Raw genomic sequence first — 13522 nt, 5'->3', positions numbered from 1 at the left:
GAAATGATGACAGGAAATAACTATTAGTAAATATTTGAGTATTTTGAGAGGGTAGGAATGATAAAATGTTCCTGAACTGAAGGTGATGTTCTTACTCCAACTCTTCAACATTCTAAGAATCATCGTACTTTATTGAAGAATTACAGATTGTATTTGCATTAACCTTAGGAAAATTTTTAGAATAGTAGTGGGTGAATCTGAGAGATAATTTAGAATTTAAAATCACAGAATTCTATAATGCACAACTTTAGTATGTTGATGAATTAGACTATCAAGAAAATATGATCTGTGATATATCCTCTGAGTGACTATACATGACATTAAAAGCCAGTGAATATTCTACAAATTCATGTAAATTGAGCTATGAGATAGGATTGAGAAGGATGAGGGATAATGATCATCAAGATGAATTGTATTGGCCATGGAATGTGGCTTAGTGGTAGATGCTTGCGTTGCATGTATGAAGCCCTGGGTTTGATTTCTCAGTACTACATAAACAAAAAAGCAGGAATTGGCACTATGACACAAGTCATAGAATACTAGCATGAGGAAAAGAAGCTCAAGGACATTGCCAAGGCATGAATTCAAGTCCCAGGAGGAGGCAAAAAAATAGTGCATTTTATTAAGCGGCTCATGGCTGTAATCCTAGATAATCAGGAGGCAGAAAAATGAGATTTGAAACCAGCCCAGGCAAGAAAGACTGTGATGTTCTTATCTCCAATTAAATCTCAGAAAAATCAGAAAGTACTGCTGTGCCTCAAGTGATAGAGTTCTAGAATTCATCCAAGGAGCTCAGGGACAGCCCCAGACCCAGAGTTCAAACATCAGGAGAGGAAATCGAAAAAAAATAAAACCCTCAATGTACACTGTTAATATACTTCTTAGTCAAACAGCAAGTCCCACACAACTACTTAAAGTTAATTAAAAATATGATAAAATACAAGTCATTTTGGGAACCAGACAAAGAAAGTATACATGGGACAAAGTAAATGTTATATCATGCAGTTTGAGTTGAAATTTTTTCTATAGTCTTCTTACATCATTTATGAAATTGACAATACAGCCAATTATACGTCAATTTCTTGAGGAACAGATTGTATTCTGCAGCCCTTTATACGAAATCATAGAGGTGATTTTTTGCCATGTATTAAACTATATCTGATATTTTAAAGTAGATTTGTCCTAATATAATATTAATTTAATCAATCATTTCATTAGGGTGATGTTGGTTAGATTTTTTTCCATTAAATCTTATCCCCTATAATAAATGAGAGCATGCTGTGAGAGTCTCCTATCAATATGAAAAAATACTTTATAAAATTAACTTAAAAGGGGGAAAGATTAAACTTGACTTCTGATTTTATATATTTCAGATTATGTTTCTTATCCTCACTGACTTGGGTTGGTGGTGGCAAAATACCCCATGTTAGGAATATGTGTTGGAATATGTGTATTCATGGAAGCCAGGAAGTAAAGAAGTGGTATAGGAGTGGGAGAGGGAGAAGGAGGAGGAGGGAAGAGAGAGAGGAAGAAGGAAAAGAAGATGGAGAAGGAGACAGAGAAGAAAAAGAAGGAAGAAGAGGAAAGGACTTTGATCTTAACATCTTTGATCACAAGCTCTCAGTGACCAAATCTCTACAACTATGCCCACATGAAAGGATTCACCTCTTTATGGCAACTTAGTGAAAGCTAATTATTAATCTCAATCCTTTATGATTTCAGATTTAATTTCTAGAGTGGTGGGTAGATATTTCTATACATTGTGATAACTTCTGTTCCTAAATATTTACTTGAATTAATCAGAGAAGCTATTTGGCATGGAGGTGGTTTGGTTATACCATTGCTGTAAAAATATTTTGAGTGCAAATACATTTTATTTAACAGATAAGGAAGCTTCAGAGATTTCATTTTGTGACCTTTAAAATGACTATTTCATCTAACTCATAATGACTTTAATTTTTCATAATTTTATGACATTTCTATTCAAGTTTTTGTCATCTATAGTTAGGTTCCTTCTTTCTAGTTGAAGGAAAAATAAATACTATCACAATCATTTATTTCTTAATTATTCTATAGAGTAGGAATAATATGAATTTCCTACCATTCTAAAATAAGTTATATTCAAGTCTATAGGAATAATTGCATAAGTAATTGAATATCTTTCTTTATCTCATATGGAGATTGATTCAATTTCTAAAAATCACTGTTGACATAAAATACATGACATTCAGTGTTTCTCTGAAATGTCTCAGTACTCAAACTTCAGAAATAAATGACCAGTAATTAAGATTTTTATATACTCAAAAAATGTATGAACCTATATTTTATGTCAAAAAAGTTTAGGCTTAAAAGAAGAGAAAATCATGTGACCACAGTAGATAATATTTAATTTAATGAAAAATTACTTCATTCACCCTGACACAGCCTATTGCTTTTAGCTTACATGAGAAATTTGATTAACTATCCCTTCATCACTATTGAATATTAGATTATTTCAATTTGTGCAAAGATTCTGTCATTTAAACCTTTGAGTGTATATTTTTTCATAAAAATGAAAAATTTTCTCACACTGCAGGTGCAGATTCAATAACTAAATAAATATCTAAATGTTAATTTGTTAAATTGAGCCTCTAGAATTCAAATAACAAGAAATTTATTTATTCTTACATATGTTATATCATTGCTGAATATGGGTATCTCAAGCTTGTAATCCTCACTACTCAGGAAGCTGGGGTTCAAAGTCAGCCTTGACAACAAAGAAATCATCTTATATATATGTTACAAACAGTTACAAAAAAAAACATTTGAATACTTATTTTGGCCTCTATTTCACCTAACATCAACTTATCTGACCTTTGCTGCTTGTCTCAGACATGTCCCTCCCCCACTGCTTTCATTGTGTTTGATGTGGGTATAATTTGTGGAGGGGAAGGGAAAAACAAATGTTTTAAATAAGGATAGAAGTGGACCCATTGCAACTATGAGGTGTAAAAGTCGTTATGTTGAAAAACGAACTTTACAACTTTGGCTGGGTGAGGGGCGGAGGAGGGTAGATGGGAAGGTTGGGAAGGGGAAACAAAGGAGGAGGCAACAATGCTTGATAAGAAATGTATTCATTACTTTGCCCATATAATTATAACCCCTCTGTATGGTATTTTCACAATAAAAAAATAAAAATAAATTTAAAAAGCCAGACTTGGCAAGAGTTTGTGAGTCGCATCTCAAATAATCACACACACATCACAACACACACACACACACACACAAAGCCAGAAGTGGATTTGTGTTCTAGAGCAATGTCCTTGCTAGGAAAATAAAAATCAAGGGATAGGTCTGGAGTTCAAATCACAAGAACAAAACACACACAATATTATGTATAAATGCTTATTTTACTTTGAAAAAATAACCAATATCATGGAAAGTAATATTTGATACTTATCCTGAAACTTTGTGAAGTTGTTTTATTACAATTTGTCTGAAGATATAACATAGGCTATTAAGATTAATATTAATATGGTATATTTATAATTACTCATAACACCTTGGAGTATAACAGTTGGTATTTTTTCTATAGCCATAAAAACTAGTCTGAGTAAAAGAAAGAAAGGAAGAAAAAGAAGGTAAGAAAAGGAAGGCAGAAAGAGAGAGAGGGGTAGGGATGGAGGGAAAGAAGGAAAAAGGACAGGAGAAAAGAAGGAAGGAAGGAAAAAAGGAAGGTATTAAGGAATGAAGGAACGAAGAAAGAAGGAAGGAGGGAGGAAGGAAGGGACAAAAACAATTTAATTTATAAAATCTGCTATTTAGCCCAATATAAACTTGTAACTAACCCTTTAGTAAATGCAGGTTTGCAATTTTCATTTCTCTACATTTTCCCCATGCATGAATGAAACCAACAAATGAAGGTTCAGAAATAACCAGGTGACTCTGTTTGCATCTGTAGTAAATATTTATGCAAATCTTTTTCTCATTTTCCATCCATCATCAAATAATTATTTGCAAATAATTTATATTTAGTTATAAATATTCTAAAAATTGAGGTAACCAAGGGATGTCAATATATTATATAATGTGAATACTAGTAATTATAATGCTATCAACATTAGTATTTATGTCATATGAATTGTAACAATTTTATTATGCATTTTATCAGAGAAATTAGCATACTCTGATTTTGGTGTTTGTGGGAGTCCTAATAGCGGACAGTAATTAAAATGAAAGGAGATCTGTATTTGTTGGCACAAATGAATATTTTTGAAAGCAATTAACACATTGGAGATTGTTCAAATACATCAGAAGGGCCTTAGAAAGGCTGTACCACGTTAACATGGTTACCTATGATGTGATTCAAGAGCCACTAAAAAATCATACTTCATTTTGCCATTACTATAATTATTCCCATTTTAAGAAGAATCATTCACATTATGTACATGATATAATCTTGTCCTTAATTTATTATGTTCTATGATATAACATCCAAATGTACACCACACCGAGTTAAAGCAAAAGTAGCAAAGTGTTTTGGACGATATAACTCCTTCCAGATACACATGTTAAAATTCTATTCTCCTTTCTGGTGACATTAGAATCAACCCTTCAGAGTTGACCCTGCAATAATGATCCTGACGAAAGAAGCCCAATATAATTACTCTGCCATGTGAAAGTCCAGCAAATAGATTATAATGAATCAGAAAGTAGACCCCCCATAAGACAAAGAATTGCTTTGAATAACCAATTTTAAAATCAATGTTTAAGCTTCTAGAGTGCGGAAAATATACTCCTTTTAAGCCACTTACTTTGAAATATTTTAACAGCCCAATGGCTGACAAAAAGCAAAGTTTTGATTTAAATTTCACAAATTCTGATAAAAAAAAGATTCATAAGGTTTTATTATTTGAATTTTATTCTCCAAGTCTCCGGGTTAAAAATATTTTTAAATAGGAATTTAATTGAGGTTCAACTTTCTATTCAACTATCATAATTAATTTTTTGAATATTTTTATTATCTTTAGTTGTACAAAGGAGTTGCCATTCACTGAAACAGTGTATGGATACAGGGCATCTTGATCAACGTCACCCCTTTCAACACTCTCACCCACCCCTACTAATCAACCCCAATCCTTATGTATCTCATTATTATTTTATGGAATTTCTCGCCATATAACAAAGCAGTTTATGTGTACAATGCACCTGGAATTGTGTTACCACTTCAACATCTTCAACCCCATTTCACACTACCCATTGCTTTGTATATTTCAATTCTGGGAAGTATACAATGGATTCTTGCCTGTATTCTATCCTTTTCCCCTTCAATTTCCTACCACTCTCACATTGCCCCCCACTATCCTCTCTTGCACTACACATTTACTGGTATTTATTTTGGTGGGCTTTGACTTATCCTTTTAAGAGAATTATAGTATTTTCACTCTCCACAGACTCTGACACTTCAGATAATTCATTTGTACCTCCTTGCCTACCATCCAGTGTGTTTACTTTTACATTTATAGACACTCCTATCTACCACAAGTGAGGAAAGTCATGCAAACTAAGTTTCTCTGGGTCTGCTTTATTTCACTTAATATTATTTCTAAGTGTTTCATTTTTCCTTTAGAATGGTGCAATATTATTCTTTCCGATGGATGAACAGAATTCCATTATGTATGTATTTATATGTTTGTATATATATGTATCTATGTTTGTATACATACATTTATATACGTACATATATACTTGTAAATTGGGACCAATACAATTAGATATATGTATATATATATATATATATATATAATTATATATACATATATAATTCTTGATCTCTTTTTTCAATGAGAGGCATCTAGGCTGATTCCATATGTTGGCTACAGAAAATAATGCAATAATGAACATGATTATGCTGGTAGCTTCAGTGTGGGCATGTTTCTGCTCTATTGGATAAATTACCATAAGTGGAATTGCTGGATCATACGTAGGTAGCTCTCTATTCAGTTCTGTGAGCAATTTCCATTGTGTTTTCCAAAGTGATTGAACAAGATTACATTCAACCAACAGTGTAATAGAGTTTCCTTTAGTACACATCCCTATCACTATCTGTGATTGTTCGTTTTTTCATAATGACATTTTAAGAGGGGTGAGATGAATCTCAGGTTTGTTTGGATTTGTATTTCTTTTTTGGAGAGAGATGTGTCTATTTTTCATTCTTACTTCTTTTTCTAAAAAGTTATCTTTAAATCTTTATCCCATATATTAATTGGGTTCTTTTTTATTTGAGGGTTTATTTTTGTTGGGTTTAACTTTTTGATCTCTAAATATGGGTGAGTTATGGAAACACTTGTCTAATGCTTAATTAGTAAAAATATTCTTCCATTCTGTTCTCTTTCTATATATCCTGCTAACTTTTTCCATTGCCATGTAGAAACTCTTCAGTATGATGCGATTCTATTGATCCAGAAAGAATGATATTACACCATTCATAAGGAAATGGAAAGACTTGGAACAAACTTATATTAATTGAAGAAAGACAGACTCAAAGAAATATAGGTTGCCAAATTTCCCTCATTTGTTGTAGTAGAACGTGCCTCTAATTCTACAAGTAAACACAGTTGGATGGTAAAAGAGAAATCATTATACTTGGACATGATAAATTTTATGGGATTGTAAACATTTATACAGTGAGATCAAAGGAGGATCACAAAGGATCAATAGCTGTACGAATATTATCATATAAAATAATGTTCATTAAAATAATCTCCAAGAAATGATTATGAGAGTTTGTTGCATTTTTCTTCAGTGTTCTGATGCCATTTTTTTAATTTCTGCACTTTTGGTCTTATATGTACGTTTGGATAGGGCAAGGGGGAATACAGAAATGGTGGGACAAAGGCTTAAATGCAGCAGTGCTACTCAATAGACACTACATTGCAAATGAAATATACAACTTATGCGAGAGGGAGGTTGAAAGGGAAAAACTGGGAGAACATGAGTGAAGGGGTGACACTGTTCAAAAAGAAATGTGCTCATTATCTGACTTATGGAATTGTAACCCTTCTGTACATCATCTTTACAAATTAAAAATGGACCTCATAAACAGGCTGGAGGAGCTATACAGAATTAGATAAAATTGGCTTTAAAATAAAAGTGGTATGAAAGTAAAAAGAGACAAAGAAGGACATTAAATATTGACAAAGAAAACTCTCCATCAGAGGGATTTAACAATTTTAAATATCAATGTCCTGAATCCTAGAGCTCACAAGTTCATTAAAGAAATATTGCTTACACTAAAAACATGCATGCATCCAAATAAATTGTTGGTTGCTTGAACAAATCATTCTTAACTCTGGACAGGCCATCCAGGTAAAAACTTTGCAAAAATCTTTAGAGCTAAATAACTGTTTTGACAAGTTATACCTAACAGATATCTACAGAGTATTTCACCTACTAGTGTCATAATATATATTCCACTCAGCAGCCCATGGAATGTACTTCAAAGTAGATCATATCTTAGGTCACAAGGAAAATCTTTCAATATTGAAAAATAAAAATGAAATTACTCTTCGTATCCTGTCAGACCATGATGGGACCAAATTAGATCTTGACATCAAATGGCATCACATAAGATTCTGAAACTCATAGAGACTGAATAACACATTGCTAAATCATCAGTGAGTCACGGAAGTGATAAGCAGGGAAGTTCCAACGTTTATGGAATTGAGTGGAAGTGAACACACAAAATACTACCTCCTCTGGGAAACAGCAGCAGCACAGACAATATTCAGAGGAATATTTATAGCTTTGAGTATGTATATCAACAAATTAGACCAATTTTTTAAATTTTTTTATTGTAAAGATAGTATACAGAAGACTAAAGTTACAGGAGTAAGGTAATGAGTACACTTCCTATTGAGCATTGTTACCCCCTCCATTGTTTTCCCCCTACCATCCCTTCCCTCCCTACCTTCCCCGAGGTTCTTTTTTTTAAATTGTGATTAAGTGATTACATAATTTCCCAAATTTCACAGTATTGTGAAATAATGATTCTCATTTAAATTCACAAGTTCATTCTAACTTTCCTGGAGCAAATTGTCTATTACCGTCTATAACATATAACGGTGTACACATATACAACATACATTTCATCAGCAGCATGGGGATATTTAGTAGTGGTTTGACCAGATGAGTGGGAGTTCTTTGTTTCTTAAGTCCTGTTAATTTTGTCGTAACACCTAACATTTTGGATTTAGCATCCACTTATCAGTGAGACCCATGTACCGTTTGTCTCTTTGCTCTTGGCTTACCTCGCTCAACATGATTCCTTCTAGCTCCATCCATTTCCCTGCAAATGCCATTATTTTGTCATTTCTAATGGCTGCATAATATTCCATTGTGTATAGATACCACAATATTTTTATCCATTCATATGTGGTGGGGCATCTGGATTGTTTCCATATCCTAGCTATTGTGAACAGTACTGCAATAAACATGGAGGTGCACGTGTCTTTGTATATTGGTTCCTGTTGTTCAGGGTAGATGCCTAGAAGTGGTGTGACTGGGTCGAAAGGGAGGTCAATCTTTAGCTTTCTAAGGACCCTCCAGATTGCTTTCCAAAGTGGTTGTATAAGTGTACATTCCCACCAGCAGTGTAATATGGTTCCTCTTTCTCCACATCCCCTCGAGCATTTGTCGCTGGCTGATTTGTGGATGTGAGACATTCTGACTGGGATAAGGTGGTACTCAGGGTTGTTTTATTTGCATTTCCTTCACCACCAGGAATGATGAACATTTCCTCATGTGTTTCTTTGCCATTTTTAATTCTTCATCTGAGAAGTCCCTCTTTAGTTCCCTTGCCCATTTAGTAATTGGTTTGTTAGGTTTGGGAGGGATTAGTTTCTTGGTTTCGCTGTATATACAGGATGTTAACACCTTGTCTGGTATATTGCTGGTAAATATTTTTTCCCAATTAGTTGGTTGTCTTTCTAGCTTGGTTGCGATAGATTTAGCTGTGCAGACGTTTTTTATTTTAAGGTAGTCCCATTTGTCGAGTCTCTCTCCAATTTGTTGTGACCCTGGGCCTCTGTTCAGGAAGTTCTTTCCTGTGCCTTTTAGTTAAAGTTTCTCTCCTACTCTGGCCTGCAGTAGTTTCAGAGATTCAGGTTTAATGTTAAGGTCTTTAATCCATTTTGAGTTGATGTTGGTGCATGATGATAGAATTGGGTCCACTTTTACTTTTCTGCATGTGGCCGCCCAATTTTCCCAGCACCAGTGGTTGAAGAGGCTGTGTTTCTTCCATTGTATGTCTTTGGCTCTTTTGTCAAATATCAGCTGGCTGTAGGCCTGTGGATTTATTTCTGGATCTTCTATTCTGTTCCATTGGTCTTCGGGTCTGTTTTGTGCCAGTACCATGCTGTCTTTGTTATTATAGCTCTGTAGTAGAGTTTGAAGTTCGGCATGGATACCCCTCCCATGTTGTCTTTATTCCCTAGAATTGTTTTGGCAATTCTAGGTGTTTTGTTGTTCCATATGACTTTTTGGACTGTTTTCTGTATTTCAGTGATGTATGTCATTGGGATTTTAATAGGAATTGATTGAATTTGTATATTAATTTTGGAAGTATTACCATCTTTACTATGTTAAGTCGGCCTATCCAAAAGAATGGGAGGTCTTTCCATTTCCTAGTGTCTTCTGCAATTTCTTTCTTTAACTTTTTATATTTTTCATTAAATAGTTCTTTTACATCTTTGGTTAGGTTAATTCCTAAATATTTTATTTTTTGGGAGGTTATTGTGAATGGGGTTGCTCCCTTTATTTCCCTCTCTTCTTGTACATTGTCAGTGTACAGGAAGGCAACTGATTTTTGTGGGTTTATTTTGTATCCTGCTACTTTGCCGAAGTGATTTATGATTTCTAAGAGTTTGGGGATGGAGTTTTTGGGATTGTGAAGGTATAGTATCATGTTGTCTGCAAAAAAGGATAGTTTAACTTCTTCTTTCCCTATGCGGATCCCTTTAATGTCTTTTTCTTGCCTTATTTCCTTTGCTAAGGGTTCCAGGACTATATTGAAGAGGAGTGGAGATAGTGGACATCCTTGCCTTGTTCCTGAATTTCCCTTTGGCTTAATTTGAGTGATTTTTCCATATCTGTCATTTTTTGGTCCAGCTGGTGTATTCTGTCTTCTGTATCTGACACTCTACCTTCCATTTCGTTCACACTGTTGACCATGGCTTCTATTGAGGTTTGCATGGAGGAAATGGATTCCTTTATGGATTCGATGTTGGTTCTCAAAGTACTGATCTCACCTCTTAATGAGGTATGTATTACCTCTAATTTGGCATTTATCTCACTTCTTACTGAGGTTTGTGCAGCTTCTATTTTTGCATGCATCTCCTGTTTGATATCCTGTATCTCTTTTGATTTAAGAACAATCTTAAATAAGCACTAATGATGCACCACTAAGTCTTTGACAAATCAGGAAATACAAAACCAAAACCCAGTAGACAGAAATAATACAAATTAGATTAAAGGAATAAATGAATCAGTCTCAAAAAAATACAATCATAATTGACTTTTATCTACTAGTACGCAATAATTCGCCCAATGAATGTCAATGTAGCTATTTTCAGAGATAGACTCAACCAGCTCAAACCAGTGAACAAAACAAACTTTTAGGATTCTAAGAAACAACATTTTGTTTGCCTTTTTAACAGAAATTTACTCTGTTGTTCTTATTAAGGTGATTTATAGATAGATTACAATTACAAGGGTCAGGTAATGAGAACATTTCCTTTTGTGAAATGTCTTCTGTTCCCTCACTTGTTCCCAGTCCCACCCTCCTGTCCCCACCCATGTGTTAAATAGTTCACTTTCATCAATGTTCAATGACCTCCAATGCTGCTATTTTTCACTCTTTTTCCTAAAGCTCTGTGCCCACCCCTCACCTTCCTGAAGACATACAATGAATATACCAGGCATAAGGTAAAAAAGACAGAATTTTCACAAACTATAAAAAACAACAAACACAAAACAAAAAAGAAGTTTTCTGTTTCCGTATCTCATAGTTCATTTGAGTATGTATATCTTGTTATATAAATCTAATTGTTTCTTATCATGAAGTCAATTCAGGGATTAAGATGTGATAACATAATTTTGCTTTCTATTTAATGATGCTTTTTATTTTAAAATTAATTTTGTAAGTAACACAATTCAAGTCCTAGTGAAATTTGAAAGTTCAGATTTAAATGTTCCAAATGTCTAATAATTCCTTTTTGGCAACCAAAATGAAAAGCAGGCATGTATTATCTTCCAGAATATCATTATTTCATGTGTCAAAAAATAAAATAAATGTAATGTTAATTCAGTGGAAATAAGGAATCACATACTTATGCAATGCATCAGTACCATAGATTATGACATTTATTAACAAAATTAATAAAAACTTGTTTTAAGTAGATTACTTAAGACATGAAGCAAGTGATAATTTTCTTTTCTAAGTGAAGTTAGATAGAAATCACAGTCCAAAGATTCCAGAATTCTGTGTGCTTTATACATGTCAATTTACATATATGCTGGGCTCATCTCAACGTTATTTGAAGATAATTGAAAACAGGATTAGAATAAAAAAATCACGCAAATGGTTAGCTCTATTTTGCGATTAAATAGGTCTGTTTTATATCTCTTTATTTTATTTGAAAAATCTGGAAAATTTAAGTAACATAAAAAATAATGAGAAATAAACACCCTTAGCTCCTTAAAAGACAATCATTAAAAAAAGAAATCAACATAGAAAAAACTGAAACTCATTTTGCACATGGTCTTTTTATATTTTTGTGCTTTGTTATTGTGGATTATGTGACTATCCCATGAATCTGGGCTCAAATCACAATGGCAACAGGAAGAAAATTTCAAAATCTAGAGCAGCTAATACACCTATGCAATTTTTTGTAGGTTTCACTAAATTCGCAGCTGGAAATCAACTGTACAAAGGAAATAATTCTACTGCTTTGCAAGCAAGAATGTTATGAATAGCATACTGTTATCTTCTTAGATGAAATAAGAAGACCACACTTTAAAAGCTGACTAAATGATCAGCCCTTTGAATAACAGTGCCATTTTTAATGCACTCTAGATAATTCAAATCCTTCATCCCTCCACAAGCATTAATGACATTCACAAATCATTGCCGAGGGGAATTTCCAGTTCTATTTGATATTTCAAATGGATTAGGAGTAACATAAACAATAATGCCAGTTGTTGAGACTATTTAATTTAGAATAAGCAAACAAATCAGATTCAACTCCATAGCATAACCTTTAGGAAAAATGAATTAAGGTATATGGCATGTCCTTTGTAATTTAATTATAGACATTAGGGCAAAATGACAGAAACACTCTACAAGAAGGAAACAGAAGTCTTTGATAAGATATAGTAAAGATTACAAGTAATTTTACCTACAATTTCCATTATATGATCCCCTATTTTTTTCTGTTAATCAGAGACAAAAATATTTTAATTAATGATATGAAAAATGCATCACGATGAATAAAAGGAATCAGGGAGTAGATGGCTCAAGTGCTGGTTGGTTCTGTTAAATATTCTCATTATTTTGAATGATCTGGTGTTTTTGTCTGTGTGGAATTATGAATGTATTTTGTGTCTGGGCAGGAAAATTTGATTATTAGATCACTGCTGACACCCAATGTCAGGAATCTAACCTGTGTCAAAGTGGTAAATATATATATGTGCATGTGTGATTGTGTGTGTGCCTGCAAGTCTGTATTTAGAAGGAAGTATCTTATTTCCCTCAGGGTATATACATAATTCTATTAGTTATACTTTATTAAGGACAGCAGATAAACATAATTAACATTTTGAGACATATGTTTATGTTCCTATGTTTGCATGAACAAACTAAAAAGTTACATTCTGGGTATGAGTTTTGTGGAAGGTCAGCTGAAAGTATAAATATTTTGAGAAAAATGTCAATGGCAATCATTTCAGTGTAGATCAATTTTAGACCACACTTGGAAGGATAGGTAATCATATATGAAAATGCAACATTTATTGATTTTCAAAAGCTACACTATTTGAGAAATATTTAGGAAAACAAGTTAAATTATGGAAACATAAAAGTAATGTGATTATTTATTGCATACAGTTTTATATTATAGTTTCGTCAAGTAAAAATGCCATTTATTTCTACTGTATAGGAAGGAAAACACTAAATATTACAGTTTGTGCCATATTTCACATTGAGGAGCTTTGTCTATATCAATAAGTTTATTTCTTTTGTTTCTGCTTTCCTATTCATAATTCTGCTTCTCATAGTATTATTCGAAGGACTTTTTCTTTCTGCCAGTTTGGGGTTTGAACATACATCAGGCTCTCAGATTTTTGTTTTTTGTTTTGCTAACAGTAGTCAGTCTACTATTTGAACCATGGCCCAGCCCAGAAATTTTTGTAGTTAATTGGAGATAGAACCTCATGAACTTTTCTACCAGCCTGAAAGCCATTATTCCCCAAGTCTTGTACTTCTTAA

Source organism: Dipodomys spectabilis, unplaced genomic scaffold (assembly GCF_019054845.1).
Source record: "Dipodomys spectabilis isolate Male_0828 unplaced genomic scaffold, ASM1905484v1 ptg000545l, whole genome shotgun sequence".
Classification (NCBI taxonomy): domain Eukaryota; kingdom Metazoa; phylum Chordata; class Mammalia; order Rodentia; family Heteromyidae; genus Dipodomys; species Dipodomys spectabilis.
This window is presented reverse-complemented; position numbering follows the sequence as displayed.